General features: G+C 38.9%; 1 protein-coding gene across 39 annotated transcripts in view; it reads right to left on the bottom strand.

Moving 5' to 3' along the window:
- Nrcam (neuronal cell adhesion molecule) overlaps positions 1-25,314 on the bottom strand; it is a 509,489-nt gene that overhangs the window by 241,497 nt on the left and 242,678 nt on the right. The window contains exon 1 of one of the 39 annotated variants that reach the window (XM_060391977.1): positions 8,999-9,034. The exons of 37 other annotated variants lie outside the window; for them this stretch is intronic. The gene's annotated coding sequence lies outside the window, so the exon portion shown is untranslated. Of the gene's footprint in view, positions 1-8,998; positions 9,035-25,314 lie in introns of those variants that run through there. One more of the 39 variants, XM_060391982.1, reaches the window with a different exon arrangement.

The following is a 25,314-nucleotide window of genomic DNA, read 5'->3' on the forward strand; positions in this document are numbered from 1 at the left end:
AGAATATGTGACTAAGTACTCAGGTGTAGTTAGAAGATGTGTAACAATCAAGGCTCAGGGAACATCATAGAAGAGTGGCAGAGGGAATGAAAGAGCCAAGACATTAGAAAGAGTGCTATGACTTGACATGGCTATTGCATACATGAATTTACAGCGGCTGTGGCTATATAACAAGGCCTTCACAAGATCAAGCCAGATAAAAATTCCAGTATGGGAGCTCATAGGCCCCATCTCTGATTGAAGAACTACTGGTTAATGGTTGCTGGTGGCAGGAAGTCAATTTTCTTCAAACGTGTGGCCACTAATATGTTGCTCCTGGCTCAGTCAATGACCCCATGTCCATGAATAGAAGGGCAATACAAATTGGACTCAGGTTAAAGGAAAGTATTCACTTTACCCCCCAAACTCCTCCATCAATATTTTATATGTCCTTTAAAAGTCAAGAAAACATGAGTTTATCCAAAATATCTCTTGAACAACTTCTGTGGCTTAGGCACTGGAGGCACTGTAAGAGCTGAGGATAGGTGAATGAAGAGAACAGAAAATTTTCCCTTCACAGATCATTTGCTAATTTACCCTTTCACACATCTTCCACTATTAGATATCTATCATTTGTTTAGCTCTATAGCAGGCTTCAGTACAGTGGTGAAAAATCAATAAAGACCTCTTTAACCCTTCCTGTATCACAAAGCTGCTGGCATAATGCAGGAGACAGTCTGCTCAAGCCATCACAGTACTGGCACTGAAGAATCAGTACCTAAAGGCAGACATGTCCTAGGTGCCCTAGGACTCCTTTAGTGTCCTAGGACAAGGACTGGCTTAGTGTGGAGCAGCTTTCTTGGGAAAAGAAAAGGCTAGCTGTGCTGAGACCCCTGGGACTAGAGAAAGGACAGTGTGGAAAGAGCTAGAGATCTGGGGGACTGGTCAAATAAGGGTTGGGGAGGCATGCAGAAGCCCAACCTTCCAGATCCCTGGAACTATTTTGGGCAATGAGAGCCATTGATATGTACTAAGGAAGCAGGAACTGGGAAGAGATGATCTGGTCAGAAAAAAAATACTTATTTTGAAGTGAGGAACTCTGAGTAGGCTCCTGTGCATTTATAAACACAGGTGAAGTACTGGAAGCTTCCAGATAGATGGCAGAACTCAGGATAGCAAAGAATTATGATCAAGTAAGAAATTTAAGCAGTCTTTTAACTGATAATTTTTTGTTATTCATCAAAATCTTTAAGATCCCATTATATAATATACTAAAAGCTGGATTTTATTAAAAGTTATCTGAATTGTGAGCCTAATAAATTAAGTTGCAGATATTTGGGGTGTAAAAAACACAGTGGAAATGTTTGGGCCAATAAAGTATATTAAACTTCACAAAACATGAATATTTAGTCATCTTTTGCTGACACAGAAGGTGTCAGAAATTTAATTAATGAACTAATTTGATTAGTATTTAAGAACTTGAGTCAACAAGTACTCATTAGTAAAATTTCCTGAAGATATGGTTATCAGCTAAATACTATTAAAAGGGAAAAATACTGACTCATAATATCACATGCTAAGAGAAGATAGATATGTTAAAAAATTAAAATTCTCCATTTTAAGTTTTTTCTTTTTTCTTTTTATTAATTACAGTTTATTCACTTTGTATCCCCCTGAACCTCCCTCCCTCCTCCCCTCCCAATCCCACCTTCCTCTTCCCCACCCCTGTCCCTCTCCCAGTCCACTGAAAAGGGAGATCCTCCTCCCCTTCCTCTGATCCTAGTCTATCAGGTCTCATCAGGAGTGGCTGCATTGTCTTCTTCTGTGGCCTGGTAAGGCTGCTCCCCCTTCGGGGAGAGGTGATCAAAGAGCAGGCCAATCAGTTCATGTCAGAGATAGTCCCTGTCCCTATTACTATGGAGGCCACTTGGCTACTGAACTGCCATAGGCTACCTCTATGCAGGGGTTCCAGGCCATCTCCATGAGTGATCTTTGGCTGGAGTATCAGTTTCAGAAAAGACCCCTGTGCCCAGACTTTTAGGATCTGTCGCTGTCCTTGTGGAGCTCCTGGAGAGGATCTGTCACTGTCCTTGTGGAGCTCCTGTCCTCTCCAGGTCTTACGATCTCCCACTTCTTTCATAAGTTCCCTGTACTCTGCCCAAAGCATTTTAAGTTTTTTAAAATAAATAAATCAATTCCGAGACTCCCCTAGTAGATGCCTATATCACAAGCTAGTAGTGACCCCACATATACAGTGGTTCCTTCACTATTTGAAGAAACCAGCTCTCTGCGCAAATGTCAAAATTCAAGGATACATATTATTTTATATTAAATGCCATAGCAAATGGACATAGCCCACCACATCCTCCTAAATGCTTTAAATAACTTCTAGATTACTTAGAATACCAAAAAAATGTAAGGTATGAAAACAATGGATGAAGTGGGAAATAGTAAGAACTGGAGAGGACAGGGTTCTCCACAAGGAGAGCAACTGAACAAGAAAATTTGAACACAGGGAACTTCCCAGAGACTCATACTCCAACCAAGGACTATTCATGGAGATAACCTAGAACCCCTGCACAGATGTAGCCCATGGCAGTTCAGTGTCCAAGTGGGTTACATAGTAATGGGAAGAGGGACTGCCTCTGACATAATCTGATTGGCCTGCTCTTTGATCACCTCCCCCTGAGGAGGGAGCAGCCTTACCAGGCCACAGTAGAGGACAATGCAGCCACTTTTGATGTGAACTAATAGACTAAGATCAGAAAGGAGAGGAGGACCTCCCCTATCAGTGGACTTGGGGAGTGGCATGCATGCAGAAAGGGGAGGGAAGGTGGGATCGGGAGGGGAGGAGAGAGGGGCTTATGGGGGGATACAAAATGAATAAAGTGTAATTAAGAAAAAAAAAGAAAACAGTGGATTACTGCACTGGCTAGGGAAGACTGACATGAAGGACATGCTCAATAACATGCTCAATAGAGATAACTTTTAAAAAATATTTCCTTCCATTGCTGGTTGAAAGGTGTTTAGCAGAAATGAAGAAAGATGAGTTTGAATTTGATTCTGATCCTGTCATGTTCCCATCATATTGATTGGAACCAAGGTCTTTTCATCAAGAATTTTGTTTCTATTTCTTCATCTATCTATGCAATTATCTATGTATGGATTTTTTCTTTTTTATTATTAATTGTTGATTACAATTTATTCACTTTGTATCCTGGCTGGGCTCCCCTCCCTCTTCTCCTCCTATTCCCCTCCTTATGTATGGATTTTTAAATTTAGTTGTATTGATTTTTTTAAGCAAATGGACTTTCTAAAAATTACACAAGTTCCAACAAGATTTAAATTATAGCTTGGGGTAGACAGTTATAACCAAGCACAAGTCAGCACTCATATAGGTGCTTCCAATAGTACTATCACAGCAGAGCATTCTATCCTAGTCAATATGAAAAATTGCCTTGGCAGTCATAAGTCAGTTCTCTTATTTAGTGTCCAAATCTAAGGTAATAAAATTGGTCTTAGGGAAATCTGGAATATAATTAGTTTTAGGCCACTGACTCTAGTTAAGTCCATATATGAAGCCATCCATTTAAAGGAGGTCATGTAATATAATACAGTCTCTATTAAATGCACCATCATTTACAAATAAAGCAATCAAATTATGAATTTATGAATTCATAAATTATGAAATTATGAAACAGACTGAGTGACATTAGGGAAATTGCTTCCTCTTTGTGTACAAAATGTGTAAAAATTTCTGACCTATCTCTTAAGTTGTCCTTTTAGACAATTCATGTAGGAGTTGTCTAAGTGCTATATAAATGTTATTAATGTTATGAGAGTTTGGTTTTATTGTCATTGGAAAAGGACACCATCATAATAAAGAATTCAGAGGTTTAGTCAAGAGATGAATTACAAAGCAATGTCTACACTAACACAAGTACCCTCTGACCTTGGACTACTGAGCTTGAAAAGTTGCACAGTTTGGGATGTGAATGAAATTTACATTTTTAGACACACAGAGTTTTAGTTCATGCATTTCCAATTCAATTCCTTTATTTTGAAAATTATTTCTTTGAAACACAATAGATTCCATCTCCACCTACATCTCCTCTTGGCATTCTCTCCTGGCTATCCCCTGAAACACTTACATTTAAACACTACATGGGAGGTACTTTTTGAAAACCTGTGGGTCACTACCGTTTTGGGAGGCAAATGATACTTTCACTGGGATCACCCAAGACTATCAGAAAACACAGATATTTGCATTATGATTCACAACAGTAGCAAAATTACAGTTATGAAGTAGCAACTAAAATAATTTTTGGTTGAGGTCAGCCCTACATCAGAAACTGTATTAGAGGTCTGCGGCATTAGCAAGGTTGAGAACCACTGCTTTACAGCTTACCTAGAAGAAAACCTTCTGGCATCATCAGAGGTGTCGGAGAAGGAAGAATGCGTAACTAGAGATTTGAGTAATGTGATACTCTTTCTTTTGTAGAATGATTATCTCCCTACTCTGAAAATAACCTTTATTAATGAATCATTCTTTCAATTAATTATCTGTATTTCATTTATCATAGATGACTCACTATCATATGAAATCCCATCCCTTCACATTTATTTATTTTTTTTTTCCTGGAGTTTGGGCTTCCTCAAAGTCTGCATTCCTTTAGCTCCCCCTTTTCCTCCTCCTCTCTCCACCCTATCTTTTTCAAGGGTGGTTCAGGTGTTTGACCCTAGAGGCTTGCCCTGACTTGCTCCTCTCTTAACACCTGTTAAATGGGCCATTTTCTTTAGGAATCTTTGGCTCTCTCTGAAAGGAGTCAAGATCTCATTCTCTCCTTTTTCTGCTTATTTTTTTCTTTAGCACTTGTCATGTTGCAAACTCTATTGACTTACCTTGTTTCTTGGCACATACTATAGGACATAACCTCTAAAAGAGCTGGGGTGTTGTCCATTTTATTCATGCTTTATTCCTAGTGTTCAGAACAACATTTAATGCAGAACAACAGCAAATATTTGTTGAACCAGTGAATTACCCCACAAAATGGTAACCTTATGTATGAGCATGAAGTCTAATAGGTAAGAGGTCAGGTTTACCTAGTACTTCTGGAATGAGACATAAAAAAATAATTATAGCATTTACCTTGGAGGAAATACTTGATGAGATATTTATACATAATTTTACAGGTATTTTTGGTTTTTTGAAAAAGAATCTCCCGGCATTGAGCTCCCTACTGGAAGGGCAGTAGAAGGGATATTAGCAGGGCAGACTGTCTAGCTGGGTGGAGGATGATGGTATCCCTGTATTTGTATTACTCGGGAAGGCAAAACCTTGTGTGATTCTGTAAAAAAAAAATATGTGAACATTGGGGGAAGCTGTGGATTAATACAAGCATGGTTCAAGTCAGAAGCCACAGAGTATAATCGACCAGATGCAATGATGCCCTTAACTAAAACAGTAGCTGCCCACAGAACACCCAAACACAAGGCAAGAACAGCCACCAGCATAGAGCCACATGCTTGATCAGTGATCAGAAAGGATAAAATAGCACAGAAGACAGCATCTCTCCCAATGCCTGGAACTCAGGGTTTCTGTAAGAAGATTACAAGCTTCCACAAAAGTGAGGAGGCATACCAGTAAGAGGTATTTCTATTTCATTTTCTGTTTCTTTATTTCTTATTTTCTCTCATTTTTTTTTCTTTCCCCTTCTCCCAAGTTTGTTTTGTCCCCATATCATTTTTGTTCCCTTTCATCTTGACAAAGCTTCTTCTATATCTCACTTTCTTCACTCTGAAGGTCCTTTCTTGGCTGCAGAAATGGTGAAAGGGCTGTAGAGAAGAAATTTGACTGACTGTGAATTGGATAACCATAGGGAATTGCTTAGTGACCTGGGACTCACTTGTCTTGGCCTATACATCAACCATCTTCTAACAATCTACTTAGCAATCTGGGAAGTCTCTCTTTCCCTTAATAACCATAAAACTTACACAGACCCTACTCAACTATATTGTAGTTATGTCTGACTTTGGAGTAGGAGAATGGGGCAATCTATTCCAAATGACTTTTGGGTGCATGTGCAATTGGGAAAAATTGTGTCTCTACGTAAAACTTTAAAGATAATACCTTATTTACATCTTATGCTTAAGTGATCATGCTTATAAATAAAATCAGATATGTTATGGGGAAAAAAAAAAAAAAGAAAAAAGAATCTCCCTACGTAAATTAGGCTGGCCTAGAACTCAGTATGTTATGTAATATAGATTGGCTTCCTCAAAGCCAATCTATATTTTTTTTGTTTTTTTTTGTTTGTTTGTTTGTTTGTTTGTTTGTTTGTTTTTTTGAGACAGGGTTTCTCTGTGTAGCCCTGGATGTCCTGAAACTCACTATGTAAACAAGGCTGCCTTCAAACTCACACTCACAAAGATATGTTTACTTCTGCCTTCCTGGGTGCTGGGATTACAGGTATGCACCACCACACCTGGCCTGTAGGTTGGTCTTAAACTCAAAGTAATTTTCCTGCCTCAAAAAAGTAAGGGGAACAAGGACTTTTTCTAACAGGATCTCAAGGGCAGGCTCTTTGACCTCCCCACCTCCTCAGGGGAGGAGCAGTCCTGTTAGGCCACAGAGGAGGACTTTGCAGCCAGTCCTGAAGATACCTGACAAAACAGGGTGAAATGAAAGGGGAGGAGGTCCTCCCCTATCAGTGGACTTGGAAAGGGGCAGGGGGAGACCAGGGAGGGAGTGTGGGGTTGGGGAGGGAATGAGGGAGAGGGATACAGCTGGGACACAGAGTTAACAAAATGTAACTAATAAGAAAAATAAAATTAAAAAAAAAGAAAAAAAGAAAAAAAATTGCCCAAGTGCAGGGATTATAGGCCTACATGCCTCAGTCTTCCATGTGTGGAGGTTACAGGCCTATATGCCTCAGTCTTCCATGTGTGGAGGTTACAGGCATATACTACTACTTATCCATCTAGAAATCAATAAAGTTTTAAAAATCATCACTCGAATGTCTGAGTTCCTTGGGTTATAGGCATTAAAACTGATTTTTAACAGAACTAAGAACTTGCTTGATTAGGTGATGCTGGTGCTAGAGACAGCAGTGACTGGTGACCTCTCACTAAGCAGGGCATGTTAAACAATAAATTACAGACCAAGCCAGAATATTCGTACCACCAAATCTTACAAAGCATTTCAGTATTTCAGTTTCATAGCAGTTTGGAGTTAAGTATAACACAATATGCTATCTATACAGAGATTTCCTAAGGACCATACATAATATTAAGGGAGAATATGAATATGTGATCATCAATTTTCTGGAAATGGAAAAAGAAATATAAAGTTAGTGATGAGTACTCTAGATTTTGACTGATAACTATTAGGCACAGAGATTGCATAGAAGACCTCAGAGATGAACGAGCTGCACTGAAGGTACAGGGACTTAGGAAAGAAGGGAAACAACAACCCATGCACTTACCTTTTTTAAAGACACTCTGCTATTTGGTTAACTTCCCCCTGATTCTTTTTCACTCATAAATTTCCACTTTCCAACTAAAGGGGCTTTGATTTTTATCTCTAATCTACCTAACACCAGCTGTTGCCAGAGCCTTCCTATTAAAAGCTTAGTCCAAACAGTCTGATCATTAAAGCAAACAGAGTACGTGAAACCAACACAGGACTGGGGACAGGCTCTGGCTAGAATGTCTGGGGAAATTCAGCTCTGCATGGTCCTAGCAGGATGACTTAGGGCATGCTGCTAAGGCTCTTTAAGTCTTAGAGCAAAGGAGTCCTCTCCTGCAGAGCTTAGTAAGAGGATCTAACTGAATCCCACAAACTTGAAAGCTCCACAGAAAGTAGAAGGAAAATGCATAGTGACTTTCCTGCAATTTTATTAGTGCCCATAGAAATTCCGACAATAGAAAAATTAGGCTTGGAAAATAGCAGTATGTAGTTTCATGTCCAGTTGAAATAAATGAATACCTTCATTGATATTTTTAGAATTTAAAACATTTTTAATAGCTTGACTGTATGTGTATAAGTATACCTAATTCATTTCATAATTTAAAAATTATTTGGGGCTCTATAGGGAATTAAACCCTGCATCTCAAATATTGTAGACAAGTGTTCTATCATTAAGCTATATTTTCCCAACTCCAATGTTCTTTTTCAAAATGTTCAAAATCTGAAACATTTAATAGAAACCAATACATAGTCTTCTAGGGTATTTCCACACTTAAGTGAATAAATCAGTGATGAAATTCTGTAAAACATGCACCTGATCCAGCCCTTTCAGCTTCTTGTTCAATGAATAACCTGGAACACTGCACAGCAGACAGAAACCTTCAGAGGAGCTCAGGTTAGTTCAGGGCTGGTGAAAGCAGAGTCCCTTCCTCATAGCCCAGAAGCATACAGTTATGTATATAGCATCTATACCTCATACACAGAAAGTACTATGTGAAAATATTATTTAAAATATCAGGAACACAGAAAAGAGAGGGTGGGAAACAAAACCTAATTAGCAAATGGCTATGTGGTGATATAAAAATAGTTTATGAGACTATTAAAAGCAAATATCTGAGCAATGATACTTTATATTGAAAAATACTGGTAGTGCACCCTGCCCATGGGCTCTGGTAGCCAGCATGAATCTACTCACTTTTTTTCCCAAATGTGTCCCTTTTTGCTGCCTCAAATACTCAAATCAAGTCCACCTGTCATTGCTCTATCAAAGACCCCCTTCCAAGTGTTGAACACACTAAGAGAACAAGCTTATTCTTTAAAACAAACTCCAATAACCAGATCAACACATTCAATAAAACCAAATCAATGAACAGACAACATAAGCCTAAATCAGGCAAGTCCTTTTGGTTCGAACACAATTCTAATTTTGGCTTCAGCTTTAAACAAATCATTTCAGTGACATCTGAGAGGAGAACCAAAAATCAATCAGTCCCACTCAACAAGGCTGTCAAATAATGTTTTCCTCTGCATATACACAAACATAGACAGTACCTTAAAATGAAGTTCTCCTATTGCTTTCCATTCCTCCTGGTGGCAAAAAAGAAAACTTTAAGCCAAGTGCCCATCCCAGCACATTTCTGCAGATAAAAGCCCTGGCAATTGAGCCCTGTGATGGACCAGCTCTGTGCGGCAAAATGTTAAAAGTCCTTCTCTGTCAGCCAATCCAAAGCTGCTCAGGCCTCCCAGGGTGATCAGTCTGGCTTTGTGGCAATACAATGGGGTTAACCATTTCCTCCTATCCATTTAGAAGCTAAAGAAATCTGCTTAGTTGCTAAAAATCATCCAGCAAAAGAAACAATGGATATTTTCAGTAGTATTGTTTCAAAAAACTATCATGTTTTCCCCCACAGAGGAGAAAACAGAGAATTTTTCCTTTTCTCAAACTTAAAATAAATTCAAAGTAACATTTTAGAAGCCCTGTTTAGCTATTTAGATGTTATTACTTTACAGGATCGAGCAGCACATTGCCTGTCTAGATGACTCATTTTTTACTGCATTCACTTGAAGCTAGAACCTCTCCTTAATTTAATGTGAATTAAAAATTAGAAATATCTGTTTGTTTCTTTCTCCTACGTATTTATTTCTCAACTTCACTTCTCTTCTGGGTTCCTTCTGTATCTACTCAATGTCATTTATTCACACCTATCCAAAATGTAGGAATTTTTTAATGGTATATATTATTTTTTTGCAAGTCAGACATTATTGGTATACAAATACACAACTAAAAGTAGTAAGTAATGAGCAGTTCATTAAAATGAACTGCTGTTTTACATTAGGATTATATTTCATGTTAAAATGAACTATTAATGGAAAAATTCTAAAATACATTGTGTGAGAGGGTAGGAAAGGCTATTGGTTGGAACTGCTACAAATCCCAAAATGGTCTCCTTCTGTTTTCATTTTCACTGTTACTTTTTAAGCTTTGTGGCTCTCTGGAAAAACGGTAGCTTTAGAAGTCACTCTGCAGTTCTGATTCCAGCTTAAAGGATCCATTTGCTGTACTTTCAACTAGTTATTCCCTTCCTAAGAACAAATCTAGAAACCTGTTCTACATTAGGAGACTGCCGTGAATATGTTCTACATTAGAAGATTGCCATGAATAATGGGTATTCAGCAAAATGCTGGCAAAAGCATTTAGCATTTAGCATTTAATGGGCTGGATGTAAATTAACAGGCTCTTCAAAATCCATCATCTAATATGCTATTTTATCACACAGAAGGGACCCTTTGAATAAATTCATCTTATTACTAGAAAAAAATTGAATCACAGTAGCTAATGTTTTATATATATATATATATATATATATATATATATATATATATACCCATTATTCACGGCAATCTCCTAATGTAGAACATATATGTATATATTGCAACTCTTTTCAGTGTTTCTTGTTCTGCTTAGAATAATGGCTTCGTTCACAAAAGCACAATCAACCTGTAACCCAACCTTCAAAGCATATCATCAGAGACAAACAAAGCTAGGGCCACAGGACCTTCAAAGCCAACAAGTAGAGACATTAGCCTCCAGACCATTCCCCCTCTGCACATCTGTTTTTTTTCTATCCTTTATATGTCCTAATTAGCTTGCAACTGTGCTAACATAAATTTGCAAATAGAAAATAACTTCTCATTTTTAATTCTTCTAAGAGATGAATTCTTCTAAGAAATGAATAGAAGAGAAAAGCTTTAACGTTAATTAAGCATCTTGATTAAGCATCTGTTTTTCTGTGCATGTGTTATTAGTGGCATCAACTGAGAAAACAAAAACATAATCAGCTGCCTGGCTGTTGGTGTAGCTCACACCACGGACAACAAAAACATGCTAGAGAGTATCGTTTATAGTCATTAAGCATGTTAATATTTTCCAATCATCTATAAAATCTATAAATTAACATTTCAATAAGGAAATAGAATTTGCTCATGTTTTCCTATGAACGTGTGAACGTAACCTTTTCCTTTGCTAGTTAGCTATTCAAACAGGTAAAAATAGGCTCACATGCCAACTTGAAAGGTTGTAAAGAATGTTGCTTTAAGCTGTGGCTGTCCTCTGAACAGTAAGGGCTGAATGAAGGAGAGAGGAGCTCCTTTATGCAGCTTGACTGACCAAGCCTAATCAGAATTATTTCAGCATACTGCTTCATTACAGCTTCTGGCCCATTAAATGCTAAATGCTTTTGCCGGCCCAGTTCCCGCTCTGGATCCCATTGTGCCCAAGCCTTTGCAACTGTGTTACACAGTAAGCTTTTCAAAACAATTTTATTTTTGTTGTTGTTGTTTTGAAAGGGGTGTAAATTAAAGGAGTGGATTTAACAGGCTCTTCAAAATCCATCATCTAATATGCTTATTTTATGACAATAAAGGCTAACACCCCACTAATACAGGCCTGTTATCCTATCATACAGAAGGGACCCTTTGAATAAATTCATCTTATTACTAGAAAAAATTGAATCACAGTAGCTATTATCACCCCAACCCCCCAATAAAAAGATGTCCTTTCTTTAAGATTGTGATTTGGAGTATCTCATTTTGAACCATTAGGTTATTAACTCAAATTTAGGAACAGGAGAGTGGCACCTTGGGACCCCAAATGAACTGTGCTTTTTGCTTCCCAGCTTCATCTCCCATGCCTTCATCTATCCAGGTTTAGTGTGTAACTGACTTTCTACATGAGATGACCACACCCATAAAGTATAACATTGGATATGTTTTCTTACACATACACACCCATTTAAATATAAAATACATAACAAAACATTTATCAAAAGAGAGGTGATCAGTAAATTTAAAGGTAGCTGCTACCCAAATGTTATAGCTCTGAGATGCATAAGCCTATATAGAACACTCATGCTCAGTGTTTCCAGGACCTCTTCTGTAAAATAAGGCTAATCCTCTATATTTTTCAGAAAGTTGTTCTAGAATAAATAAGTGAATATTTACAAACCAATTGAACCTGGATTTTTAAGAGTAGCTATGCTATGCTAGTGTTTATAGGGAAAAGTAAGCCTGACTCTCTGAGTGGAAGGGTGAGCAAATGTGCCTTCGGGCACTCCACCAGAACAGAAGTGATCCTCTGTGAGTTCATACACCTTCACAAGCTTTATTTTGTTATCATTGGTTTGGTTTGGTTTTGCTTTTGAGAGAGAGTGTCATTAGTCCAGGATATCCTCAGTCACTGTGTACCCAGGGATGATCTTGAGAGGCCTTTTTGACCCTCATGCCTCCACCTGGAGACCTAGCCTTGTGCTTCCACACTGGGTCTACACATTGGTGGACTGAGAGCCCTATGCATGACAGGCAGGCATTCTAGAACTTAGACGTATCCCAGTCCTTATTTACCAGGTTTTTAAATTTGTTCCAGGTTATATCTACTATCTTTCTCAGCAGTGCTTTGTAGCTTGTCCTACTGCAAAATGATGAATGCTTTTCTTCTAAACTTGAGAAAGATGGTAATAGTCAATTAGGAGAGACAAAATTTTGGCTTAAATATCCATAAGCTAGGTCATGAGAATGAGTGAGTCAAAGCTTATCTCCTGTACCTCTACATGCTCTGCTGCACTCAGATGCCTGTGAAATTAAAAGGTTTGCTTTTCAGAGCTGTAGATATACATTCAATGTTGCATCACTTGGTATAAATGCCACAGAAAACATCGGCTTCTGTAAATAGAGGGTAGAGACCTAGGAACCAACAGATAGTCTAATGGTACAGTGGTCTCTCATCCCTTTGCCTTTTCATGAGCTACCAATAGGCAAAATGCCAAAATTCTAGAGAAGTATTGTGAAGGCAAGCTAAGGAGAGACTGTGAAAGAAAAAAAATGTTTTTGAGGAGAATTGGTACATCTGTAGGTATTTTAAGGGAACAGAGGTTGGATCTGTCTGAACACCTGCACCATCAACTCATCAGACCTATGATCACCTGCCTGATGCGGAGAAGCAAATCCTCACATTTACTGACTTCACTTCCTTTTGCTTTGTCTCCACTCCCAGCTCCCTGTCACACCTGTCCCTGCCTTGTTTACAGTACTTATAAATCACCAATTTAGAAAAGGAATTCTGAAAGACTCTACCTAGCAGTGTATCAAAGCTGATACTGAGACTCATAACCAAATCTTCGGCAGAGTGCAGGGAATCATATGAAAGAAGGCGGAGTTAATATGACCTGGAGAGGACAGGAGCTCCACAAGGACCAAATATATCTGAGCACAGGGGTCTTATATGAGACTGTTTCTCCAACCAAGGATCATGTATGGATATAACCTAGAACCTCTGCTTGGACGTAGCTCATGGTAGCTCAGTATCCAAGTGTGTACCCTAGTAAGGGGAACAGGGACTATTTCTGACATTAACTCAATAGCAGGCTCTTTGACCTCCCCACCCCCCAAAGGAGGAGCAACCCTACTAGGCCACAGAGGAGGACTTTGCAGCCAGTCCTGAAGATTACCTGATAAAACAGGGTCAGATGAAAGGGGAGGAGGTCCTCCCCTATCAGTGGACTTGGAAAGGGGCAGGGAGGGATAAGGGAGGGAGGGTGGCTTGGGAGGGAATGAGGGAGCAGGATATAGCTGGGATACAAAGTTAATAAAATGTAACTAATAATAAAAAAAAAAAAGGAAAAGGAATTCTGAAGCCACACAGGTGGTGGTGGAGCAGGCCTTTAATCCCAGTACTCAGGAGGCAGAGACAGGTGGATCTTTGTGAGCTCAAGGCCAGCCTAGTCTACAGTGCTAGTTCCAGGGCGGCCAGAGTTAGACAGAGAAACCTTGTCTCAAACAAAGACAAGAGGCAGGCAGATCTCATTGAGTTTGAGGCCAGCCTGGTGGTCTATATCATTCCAGGACTGCCAGATGAGTGAGACCCTGGCTGAAAAACAAACAAACAAAAGGAGCTCTGGCATTCTTATAATAAAGATGATTTTGTAAGAAAAGAGCTCCTTAAAAAAAATCCAGACATACAATGCCTTTAACAGCACTGATTTACAGTATACCCTGACACTCTTCATATAGAATTCCTTTACAGTTATTCATACTTGTATCAAGGTATTATGTAACATACCAAACAAACAAACAAACCAAAACAACAACAACAAAAAACCCACATATAATGTGAGAGATGGCACAGCAGCCAAAAGCATTGGTTGCTCTTCTGGAGGACCTTAGTTTGAGCTAACTCATGGCAGCAAACAATCATCTGTAATTCCAGTTCAAAGGAATCTACTGTCCTCTTCTATTCTTTGTAAATCCTACACACATGGTGCACAGACATATACATAATAGAAATACCCATACACATAATATAAAATAAATTAGAATGTTTAAAAATCATATGTAATCTATATCTTGAGACAGGAAGACACATGTCTGGAAGTGGATCTACCCACTTAAATCTGTTTAATGCCAGTATTTCTTTAATCTTATTGAGATTATCATTATATATGTGAAAATTAAGGAGGTATTTCAAAGAATGGAATGGCTATAATGTAATTTCTAAGCAAAACTTGGAAGATTATGTATGATAAGAGAGAATAATGAGACGAAAAGAGCTCCCGAGCTCTTAGTGTAACTTAGTTGGTAGTGCTGTTGGCTTTATATGAAGAAGGTTCAGGGTTTGACCTGCAGCACCACAAAAAGCAAAAAGAAAATCAAAAGAGGGTGGGGATAGAAACAGAGACACAGATGGGGAGGTGAAGAATACACATAAAACATCAAGTCATATAGAATTTCTATTCTATTGATTAAAGGGAAGCTGAACTTTAGCAATTTTATATGGTTCAATCTGTTTCTCAGGACTTTCTAAGTCCAGTAACCATCAGATCATTTACCAGAATATACAGTTCCAGTTCCCAGATCAACATGAGCTGTGAAGACATGTTTTCTAGAATCACATCCCCTAAATACATCCCTCTACAATAAAATGATATGCTATATGTAGCTATTTTTTCTTTTCTTTTTTTTTTTTTTACTTTTGGAGAAAGGGTTATGCTGGGGCCAAGGCAGCCTCAAAGGCAGTGCACTTCTGCCTCTACCTGCCAAGTGCTAGGATTTTGCACATTTGTTGTGTTAGTTCATTTCTTCCGGTGACTTTACTTCTGGAATCTAAAACTTCACTCAAATGATATTAAAGCAATTTATTAATAAAAATAAAATGGGTTATTTGACAATTCTTCTGTAACAAACCCATCCAAATCTCCCTGATCAGAAGAAATCTTTTCAATCAGATATTTTCAAACATTTTCTAAACTATAAACCTCTTAGAAAACTTCTTATTTATCTTAAATTATCTTGTTGTGGTTGTTAAAATAATTGCAGGAGACATACAAAATCAGGCAATTTTAGGTTTCTCTGAATACCCAAGCTTTAGAAGTTCAAAACAATTTTAACAAACTGTGGAAAGGTACACAACTTTACCCCAGAGAAGATTTAGGAGCCTTTACATACCTATTGTCATATAACAGGAGGTTCCAGAAACCCTCTCTAAATTAGATTGATTTTATGTTGTTATCACACTCTTTGCCCATATTTCCTCCCTTTAGACAACACTATAGGATATCAAGTTAGCTTACAACTGTTGTCTGAATGTGGGTATGTGTGTACACAAAAGTGTATGTCCCAAGGCTAATATCCTTTTGTTGTCCATGGAGTCAGTTCCCTGATCTGCTATTTCTAACCCTCACACTAATAACCCTCACACTATATTTCAGTCTTAGTTGACCTGCCATGAATCTTAAGCTACTCCAGCTAAATAGGTCTATCATGTTGGCCCCAAACACAGCTTCCCTATTCCACCTGCACTTTCAGTTTCCAGACATGTGCCTATTCCTTCTCGTTTGCTTAAATCTCTGTCTTCTATCAAAAGCTAAATCAGTCCATTTGCCCACAAGAACACTTAACTGAAGGGTCCAGTTATCAAGAACTGTCCCTCTAACCTGAAAACTCATTTCTGCACTTACAACGTTTTACATATATTGCCTTGTTTTGTCATTTTATTTTTGTCTGTCTGTCTGTTTGTTGTGCCATTCTCAGCTAAGTTTGGTGACACACCTATAATAGAGATATTTGGGAAGACGAGGCAAGAATTGCAAGTTCCAGGTAGTCTTGCCTACAGAGTAAAGTAGAGGACAACAGGCAACTTAGCAAAGGCTTGTCTAAAAACGAAAAGTGCAAGTGGACTGGGATATGACTCAGTGATACGGTACTTGCCTAGCATGTATGTCGTCTTCGATTCAACCCCCAAAACTGAAGGGAGAAAAGTAACTCATCCTAACTTAGAAACAATCTTTAATTCTTATATCAGTTCTTGCACTTTACATGTAGAAAGTGTCTAATAACTGTACAGTGCACCAGCGAATATCTGGCGTGGCTCTGCTTTTCTGCATGATTCCATACATGAACTTACATAATTACAGAATACTTATTCATTAAATTCAAATACAACTGTCTTTACCTTTTTACCTACTTACAGGCATGACTATTGTGGAGCTAGAATCTGTTAGCTTATAATCTTACTATTAGTGGTAGTGGGCAAACTTTCAAACCACAGATATTACCATATCAGTAATACACTATATTCAACTTCATCTTGACCACATCATGCAAGCCATGATCATGAGTTTTGCAGAACAAGAGCCCCTCCTGCCACCCGTGTATTTTTCTTCACCGCACAAAGAGGAGATTTTCTATTTCTCCTCTTCATAACAATTGAAAATTGAGTTCATCTCCAATTCATCACCTGGCTCACTCATGTCCTATGCATCTGTTTTGCCAGCTTCTTTGCTTTGCAATTTCCCTGCAGAGGCAAGAGGCTGGCTGCCCAGGAGGAAGAGAATCTTTGAAAATGCTTAGGAGGTGCAGCTTTGGCTATTTTGCTCCCTCTTCCATTCTTTGGCTGAGGACAGTTTCTAACTGCTTTTCTCACAGGAAGTCTTCAAAGCTACAACAATTTTTTTTTTTTTTTTTTTTTTTTTTTTTTTTTTGTCTCTCATGAGCCGGGTCCAGAGGAGTGAAGCAGAAAATGCTTGTCAGTGTTTTCACAGGCCCTGACTGTTGCTATAAACTGACTGCACAGTATCTTTCATTTATCTCAAATTACATTCCTGGGGGAGACCACAACTCACACATAGGAAGATACATTACCTATATCTCTCCAATAAATGCCACAACTGCCCTTTGTTGTCTGAATTCTTTGTTTCTCCTTTTTATTTTGCACAAGGAGAATAAGGCCCCTATCTTTCATAAGGATTAATAAACAGAACAAGAGCACATTGTCAATGACCTATCTCAATTCCAGACACTATTTCTGAGAAGACTTCTCCATCCATCTCTTATTTGAAGTGACCTTACATAAAAATGCAACCTCAGGCTTGTTACATATGTGTATTGGTCTGTGTGAGTTGCTAGTGGGCTACAACCTCTGCTCCAGTCAAACCTCCTCTCTCTAGTTCAAGATTTTGCTGACCTTATTTTCTGTAGTTAATTACTCATATTTAAAAGGCTGTCTAATATCCATAAACTCATTTGCATAACTGAGGCAGGCAAATCCATGGCAGGACCTTAAGCTTCTTCCACCCGCCAAGTGCTCGCTCGGCTGTCTAATCCAATTTGATGCTTTTTGTGACAGACAGCGTCTATTATTCGGCATGTTTGCAGCCGTTTGTACATACTAGGAAGAATGGATGCATTGTTTACAAAAATATGACAATAGAAAATGCAGAAGCATTTTAAAAGTATGCAAGTAAGAAAGATTTAAAAGTAACTTTAGGAACTAACAGCTAAAACAATTAGCCTTTCAAACAGTTCTTATCTATGAGAGCTCTATAGAAGCTGGGTATTAATTGCAAGGTTACAAGATGCTAGAAGTCTCTTCTGGTTTGCCATCCTCACTCTTGGTACTGTACTCACCATCACACTTTTCTATCCTGCCAGATTTTACTGGAAAGTTAGCTGATTCTAAACAATATTCTATAAAGAAAACCAATCTAATTTCAGGCAGATCTATAGAACCCAGTGTGTCTCAGTTTCCTGATCCAGTTTTAAAATTTTCTAGACACAAAGTAAAACCCAGAGTGCAGGACTAGCTCTCTGACCGCCTCCCCAATGACGGAGGAGCAGCCTTGCCAGGCCACAACAGAGGACAATGCAGCCAGTTCTGATAAGCTAGGGTCAGATAGAAGAGGAGGAAGACCTCCTCTTTCCGTGGACTTGGAGAGGGGCATAGGAGGAGATGAGGGAGGGAGAGTGGGATTAGGAGTGGGTGAGGGAGAGGGCTACAGCTGGGATAGAAAGTGAATAAACTGTAATAATATAAAAAATAAAAATTTAATTTAAAAAACTTTCATATTTTCTTTTAAAATCCAAATAGGTTAGTTACAAATAAATAACTAACCTATTATTTTGAAATACATTTTGAGTTAAGCAATGATTTTAGGGGTGGAGAGGTGGCTCAGCCATCAATAGCCCTTGTTGCTTTTCCACAGGTCCCAAGTTCAGATCCCAGTACTCACACTGAGTGGCTCACAACCTCCTGTAACTCTGGCTCCAGGGAATTCAATGCCCTCTTCTGGCCTCCAGGGACATTCAAACATGATGATGATGATGATGATGATGATGATGATGTGTGTGTGTGTAGTATGGGCATGTGTATATGTAGGTGCATTTGCCTGCTTGCCTTGCTTACTCATGTGGGGCCTTTGATCACTCCTATCTTTATTTTTGAGATAAGTTCTCTCAGCAACTTGCAGTCTTCTGTTTCAGCTAAACTAGATAGCCATCAAGCCCAAGTATCCTCATTTCTGACTTGCCAGTATCAGGATTACAGGTACACACCCACACACCCTGCTTTTTACTTGGGCCCTGGGTTATCAATGCCCAAACAGACCAAGGTAATCTTAAAAGCCAAGCTATGCCTGGGAAGTATAACAGTCATAAAGCCAGAGAAAGGAGTGTAAGTGGTGGAGCCCAGGATTTGAAAATAAAAATAAACTATGCCAACTACTCTATGCTGTTAGAGCCCCTGTGGACATTTAACATGGATGATCTAAGTTCTATTTAGAAATGTTTCTTGGAAGCATATGAACAGGATACATTTGAGAAGTTGCTAAGGATACTAGCTGTGGTAGTCAAGGGAAGAACTTAAAAAGTCTAGAAGAAGGGGTTGGAAGATGGGTAAGAGATAATGGTTGTGAGATTTATTTAAGAGGTGGGGTCAACACAATTTAGAAAAAAAATTAGAACTCTCAGGTTCAATCCCTTCATTTTGCAGATAAGGAAACTAAAGGCTTGACAAATTATGTAAAAACCTAAGTTTATGCCCAGTACGGTGTCTTACACCTATACTCTCAGCATTCAGTAGACCAAAAAAGATCACTATGAGTTTGAAGCCAATCTGGGCTACATAGTAAGTTCTACAACAGCCTAGACTATAGGGCAAAACTCTGTCTCAAAGAAAGAATAAATGAGAGGGAGAGAGCTAGCAAACAAGCAAGCAAGAAAACTAAATTTAACAAATGGTAGGAATAAGACAAATTATTTGAATTCTTTAGCCTCCAGTGCTTGTGTATGCATGTGTGTGTGTGTGAGTAGGGGGGATGTTCACATGTGTTTGGTGTACACATGCATGTGGAAGTCAGAGGTCAATGTGCTGTTTCTGCTATCACTCTCCCCTTACTTTTTGAGACAGGGTCTCTAATCAATTCTGGAGCTTGTGGATTCAGATTAACAGCTCTGGAAGCTCTAAGAACCCTCCTTCCTCTGCTTCCCCAGTGCTGAGATTACAGACATGCACGGAGGCACCTGGCTTTTACAGGGGATGCTGGGAATTAAACTCAGATCCTTATGCTTATGTGGCAGTACTTTATAGACTGAGCCATGTCTCTTGTCCTCAATGTATTCTTTTACCACAGTACACTGTATGAATATGCATACAGGAAAATTCCAGAGGAGAAGAGCCAGGAAAGATAGGCATGCTCACAAACTTTATAATGTTTTTCCTGTAAAGGAGTAATATTATGTAATATAAGTTTTTCTCAATATTAAACAACACTGTATAGATGATTTTGTCATAACATTGTAGCCCACAAATGTACTCATAATGTGGTTAATTACCTGGTTAGTTCAACTAGGCTTTAAATTATTTTTAAATTTTTTTTAGAAAGTAATATACAAAGTTATTTTAAAACAAATATTCTTTCCTCACTCCTTCTGCCTTCTAGGTCATAAATAGAAGACCTAATGAAGTGGGCTTGTCATCTTCACGTACAGTGATGGTGTTGGTCCAGGCAATTCACTGCATTAGGTTTGTAAAAAAAGACAGGATGACTAAAGGGAGAGGCCAGACAGGCCTTTTAATGTCAAGAGCTGTCCAACCCAGCAGCTTCTAACTGTAGCAACCAAGCATGTAACAACATGGCCAGTCCACAGGACAATGTAATGTTTGAGCATATATTGGTTAGACTTTTAAAAAGTTAGTGAGAGAAAAGAAGTCCTGTATTTTATTATTTAAGATTCACCATTACATGGTAAAATAATAACATTTTAAGTTTACTAGGAAAAAATTATATCACTCTTTTCTTTAAAAAGTGACAATTAGAAAATTTATCAATGTTTCTTTTACAAATGTGGGTGCTCTTGTAACTTCGTATGGAATAACAAGAAACCCAGAATTGCTAAAACAATCCTCTACAATAAAAGATCTTCTGGAGGTATCTCCATCCCTGATCTCAAGCTGTACTATAGAGCAACAGTTATAAAAACTGCATGGTACTGGCATAGAAACAGACTGGTGGATCAATGGAGCCGAACAGAAGACCCAGAAATAAACCCACACACTTATGGACACCTGAGTTTTGACAAAGATGCCAAAACCACACAGTGGAAAAAAGATAGCATCTTCAACAAATGGTGCTGGTCCAACTGGATGTCTACATGTAGAAAAATGAAAATAGATCCATACTTATCACCCTGCACAAAACTGAAGTCCAAGTGGATCAAAGACCTCAACATAAAACCAGACACATTAAATTGGCTAGAAAAAAAAAGTGGGGAATACTCTAGAACTCATTAGTACAGGAGACAACTTCCTAAACAAAACACCAACAACACAGGCTTTAAGAGCAACAATCAATAAACGGGACCTCATGAAACTGAAAAGCTTCAGTAAAGCAAAGGACACCGTCATCAAAACAAAACGATTGCCTACAGATTGGGAAAGAATCTTCACTAACCCTTTATCTGACAGAGGGCTAATATCCAGTATATATAAAGAACTAAAGAAGCTGAAAAGCAGCAAAACAAGTAATCCACTTAAAAAATGGGGAACAGAGCTAAACAGGGAATTCTCTGTAGAGGAATACTGAATGGCAGAGAAACACTTGAAGAAATGCTCAACCTCATTAGCCATTAGGGAAATGTAAATCAAAACAACCCTCAGATTTCACCTTACACCCATCAGAATGGCTAAGATGAAAAACTCAAGTGGCAATACATGTTGGAGAGGTTGCAGAGAAAGGGGACCCCTCCTCCACTGCTGGTGGAAATGTAAACTTGTACAACCACTTTGGAAATCAATCTGGCGCTTTCTCAGACAACTAGGACTAGCACTTCCTCAGGATCCAGCCATACCACTCCTAGGCATATATCCAAAAGAGGCTCAAGTACACAATAAGGACATTTGCTCAACCGTGTTTGTAGCAGCCTTACTTATAATAGCCAGAAGCTGGAAACAGCCCAGATGCCCCTCAACTGAAGAATGGATACAGAAATTGTGGTACATCTACACAATGGAGTATTACTCTGCAATGAAAAATAAGGAAATCATGAAATTTGCAGGTAAATGGTGGGACCTGGAAAGGATCATCCTGAGTGAGCTGTCCCAGAAGCAGAAAGACACACACGGTATATACTCACTCATATAGACTTATAGGATAAACCTATTAAAATCTGTGCATCTAAAGAAACTAATCAAGAGAGAGGACCCTGACTAAAATGCTCAATCCCCATCCTGAAAGACAAAGAGGATGGACATCAGAAGAAGAAGAAAGCAGGAAACAACCTAGGAACTTGCCACAGAGGGCCTCTGAAAGACTCTGCCCTGCAGACTATCAAAGCAGATGCTGAGACTTTATGGCCAACTGTTGGGCAGAGTGCATGGAATCTTATGTAAAAAATGGGAAATAGTAGGTTATGGAGAGGACAGGAACCCCACAAGGAGAGCAACAGAACTAGAAGATCTGAACACAGGGGTCTTCCCAGACACCCATACTCCAACCAAGTACCAGGCATGGGGATAACCTAGAACCCTTGCGCAGATGTAATCCATGGCAGTTTAGTGTCTAAGTGGGTTACATAGTAATGGGAAGAGGGACTGCCTCCGACACAATCTGATAGGCCTGCTCTTTGATCACCTCCCCCTGAGGGGAGAGAAGTCTTACCAGGCCACAGAAGATTTGCAGCCACTCCGGATGTGATCTGATAGACCAAGATCAGATGGAAGGAGGGGAGGACCTCCCCTATCAGTGGACTTGGGGAGGGGCATGCATGAAGAAGGGGGAAGGAGGGTGGGATCGAGAGGGGAGGAGGGAGGGGCTTATGGGGGGATACAAAGTGAATAAAGTGTAAAAAAATAATAATAATAAAAAAGAAAAGAAAAAAAGTAAGAAAATTTAAAACTACATACATGGCTCAAATTATATTTCTATTGGATTGTGCCACTCTAGAAAATTTATGACACATAAATTTGAAGACAGGACAAGACACATCACAAACGCCTGGTGAGTAGTTCAAAACTCAGTCTCCAGTTCTTAAAGCCAGAGAAAGAAAATCCTGAGAAAATGAAACACTAGTTTCTATCTCAAAGTATAGAAAGAGAAACATCTCCCAGGAATTTGAGAGCCCAGAATAATATATCCATCCATTCCTATCTTCTTCCTTTCTCCAGCCACTCTATCTCCTTTCCATTCATACATATATGGAGAGAGAGGAGGAGGGCAGTTACTCTGTGTTACTTTGCCTGACCTGGTCTCAAACTCACAGAGATCCACCTTCCTATGCCTCCATGAGTGCTGGAATTAAAGGTGTGTGCCATCACACCTGGCTGATGATCCAAACATGTGCTCCATAAGGGCTTTCTTTAAGCCAGAATAATTTTTTTTTTTTTTAGTGTGGGACCTGGCAGAGAGTTACAATACTTTCAACAAGGTCTCAGCCAGCTCAAAGCTTTCCAAATTCTGTGATGAATACTTAGATTGATATTAGATAGTATGATAAACTGTAAGAAGTGACAGGAAGTCTAGAAATATTTGGTGTACAATGAATAAGAGAGTATAGTAGGTCAGAAAGACATTCCTAGAGTAAGAAACATTTTCCAAGAATAATTGTGATGAGATTGATGTTGTCAAAACTGAAGAAGAGTTTAAAAGAAGGGAAAATTTTGAATAGAAACAGTATGCAAACTACGTTTGAGAAGTTGGATGTTATAGGAATAAACAAAATCACTAATAAGTTTATTCACTAGACTTACCAGAGAAGTATCAATAAGGCATGAGAGAGTGCAAGATGAGGGATGGATGAAATCTAGGGACACTGGATGAGCAATAGCATACATGGAAGGGATAATTCTTGGTTGAATGTGATTTGGCCCAAATTGTGTTTAGAACCCAAACATTTTTCTCCTTTAATGAACAATATAATGACACTTATTTATTTTTCTTTTAATTTGGTGAGCCAGTTTGTTTGCAGTCATGATTGTAGATAATTCCTTTATTTCATAATATAGAGTGCCATAAAGTGATAGATATATATATGAATATGGAAACGTAAAGTTTTGAAAAATTAAAAAAAAAACTGAGCAAAGCATGGAGGACACTGTCCTTGATCCTGAGAGCTCTCAGTTTGGTTGCACTGATCCAGTCCTCTAGACCCCTAGTCTGGCACCCTGCTTTTTTACTCCCACCCCCAAACTATACGCTTACCAGAATCACATCTCACCAGGAGTGTGCACCATAAGATTTGGAGAAGCACTTTATATTCATTTTTGTAATTCTTGAGCACAAACCATTATGGAGTAGGCACCAGTGAAGGAATAAGAAATCTGAGATAATGCCTGCAAGCAGTGCTCCTGGTATGCATCCTTGCTGGGAGGGGCCAAAAATAAAAGATGTAAGAACAAGACAGACTTGAGATACAATGCTTCATAGGCAGAGAGAAAGTGTGTTCATGAGTGTGTGTGTGTGTGTGTGTGTGTGTGCGCGCGCACGCGCGCGCGTGAATACATGTGTAGGAAAATTCCAGAGGGGAAGAAATAGGAGTAAGACATAAAGATGAGTTCTCTTAGAGTAGGGTTAGAATCCCGGGGAAGCAAAAGGAAATTAGCCTTATCTGTCCATCAACGATACTGTGTAATGCTCACGCTGGGCACACAAACTTCATAAAGATTTAATTTAAGGGGCTAATAGGATAAGAGAAGTACCTTAGGGAGAGCATCCTCTGGCTTAAGAGAATCAAAAGCAAAAATAGCACTTTAAAGGGCTTTGGGAAGATGAAGGAGGGAGAAAGTCTCCTTGGCCTTGATTTTTAGGGCTTTTGCTGTGTAATAGGGTGTGTCCTCTCTCGCTCTATTCCTTTCTTCTTCCTTTCTCCAGCCACCCTATCTCCTTTTCCATTCCCTATCTTCCTCTATTTTTCCTTCTCTTCCTCTACAGTTGAACAACTTTGAAATCAGATCAGCCTCCACTAAACAGCTGTCATACTTTAGGTTGCAGCATTTCTCTTTTCAGTGTTACACAAAATGGGTTACTTACTGATTAAGGAATACCCCATCTCTGCCAAGTGGGACATGTGCTGAATTCAGGAGCCCATCCATCTTTCTCATTCTCCAATATTTCCCTAGCACTCTGAACAGACCCTGACACAGAGCAGATGCTTTAAATACTTGCTTTAAATAAAAACAGTTTATAATGTGTGGAATTATGGGGAATAAGTCAAATCCTCCATAATTTTAGGGCCCACAATCTATTCTCCAGGGACATGGGATAGTAAGGTCTCCATAGAAGAGAATAACTCCATCACCGAAGTGGAGGAATAAAAGGCAACACTAGTGAACCCAAAAAACAACAGCCATGTTGGATTGCCTGGACTGGGGCTTTCTCTACTGAGCTTAGTATTTTTTTGTTGACTACAGGATTAGAATAAATCACAACCTCTTATATGTTTCATTTCCATTTCTGACAACTCAGAAAAAAAGAGCTGAACCTAAGGAGGGTGTGTTAGTTATTGTTTGTTGTTGTTGAGACTTGAAGAGAACAACTTAGGGCAGGGAA

The sequence above is a fragment of the Meriones unguiculatus genome, chromosome 1 (genome assembly GCF_030254825.1).
Source record: "Meriones unguiculatus strain TT.TT164.6M chromosome 1, Bangor_MerUng_6.1, whole genome shotgun sequence".
Taxonomy (NCBI): Eukaryota; Metazoa; Chordata; class Mammalia; order Rodentia; family Muridae; genus Meriones; species Meriones unguiculatus.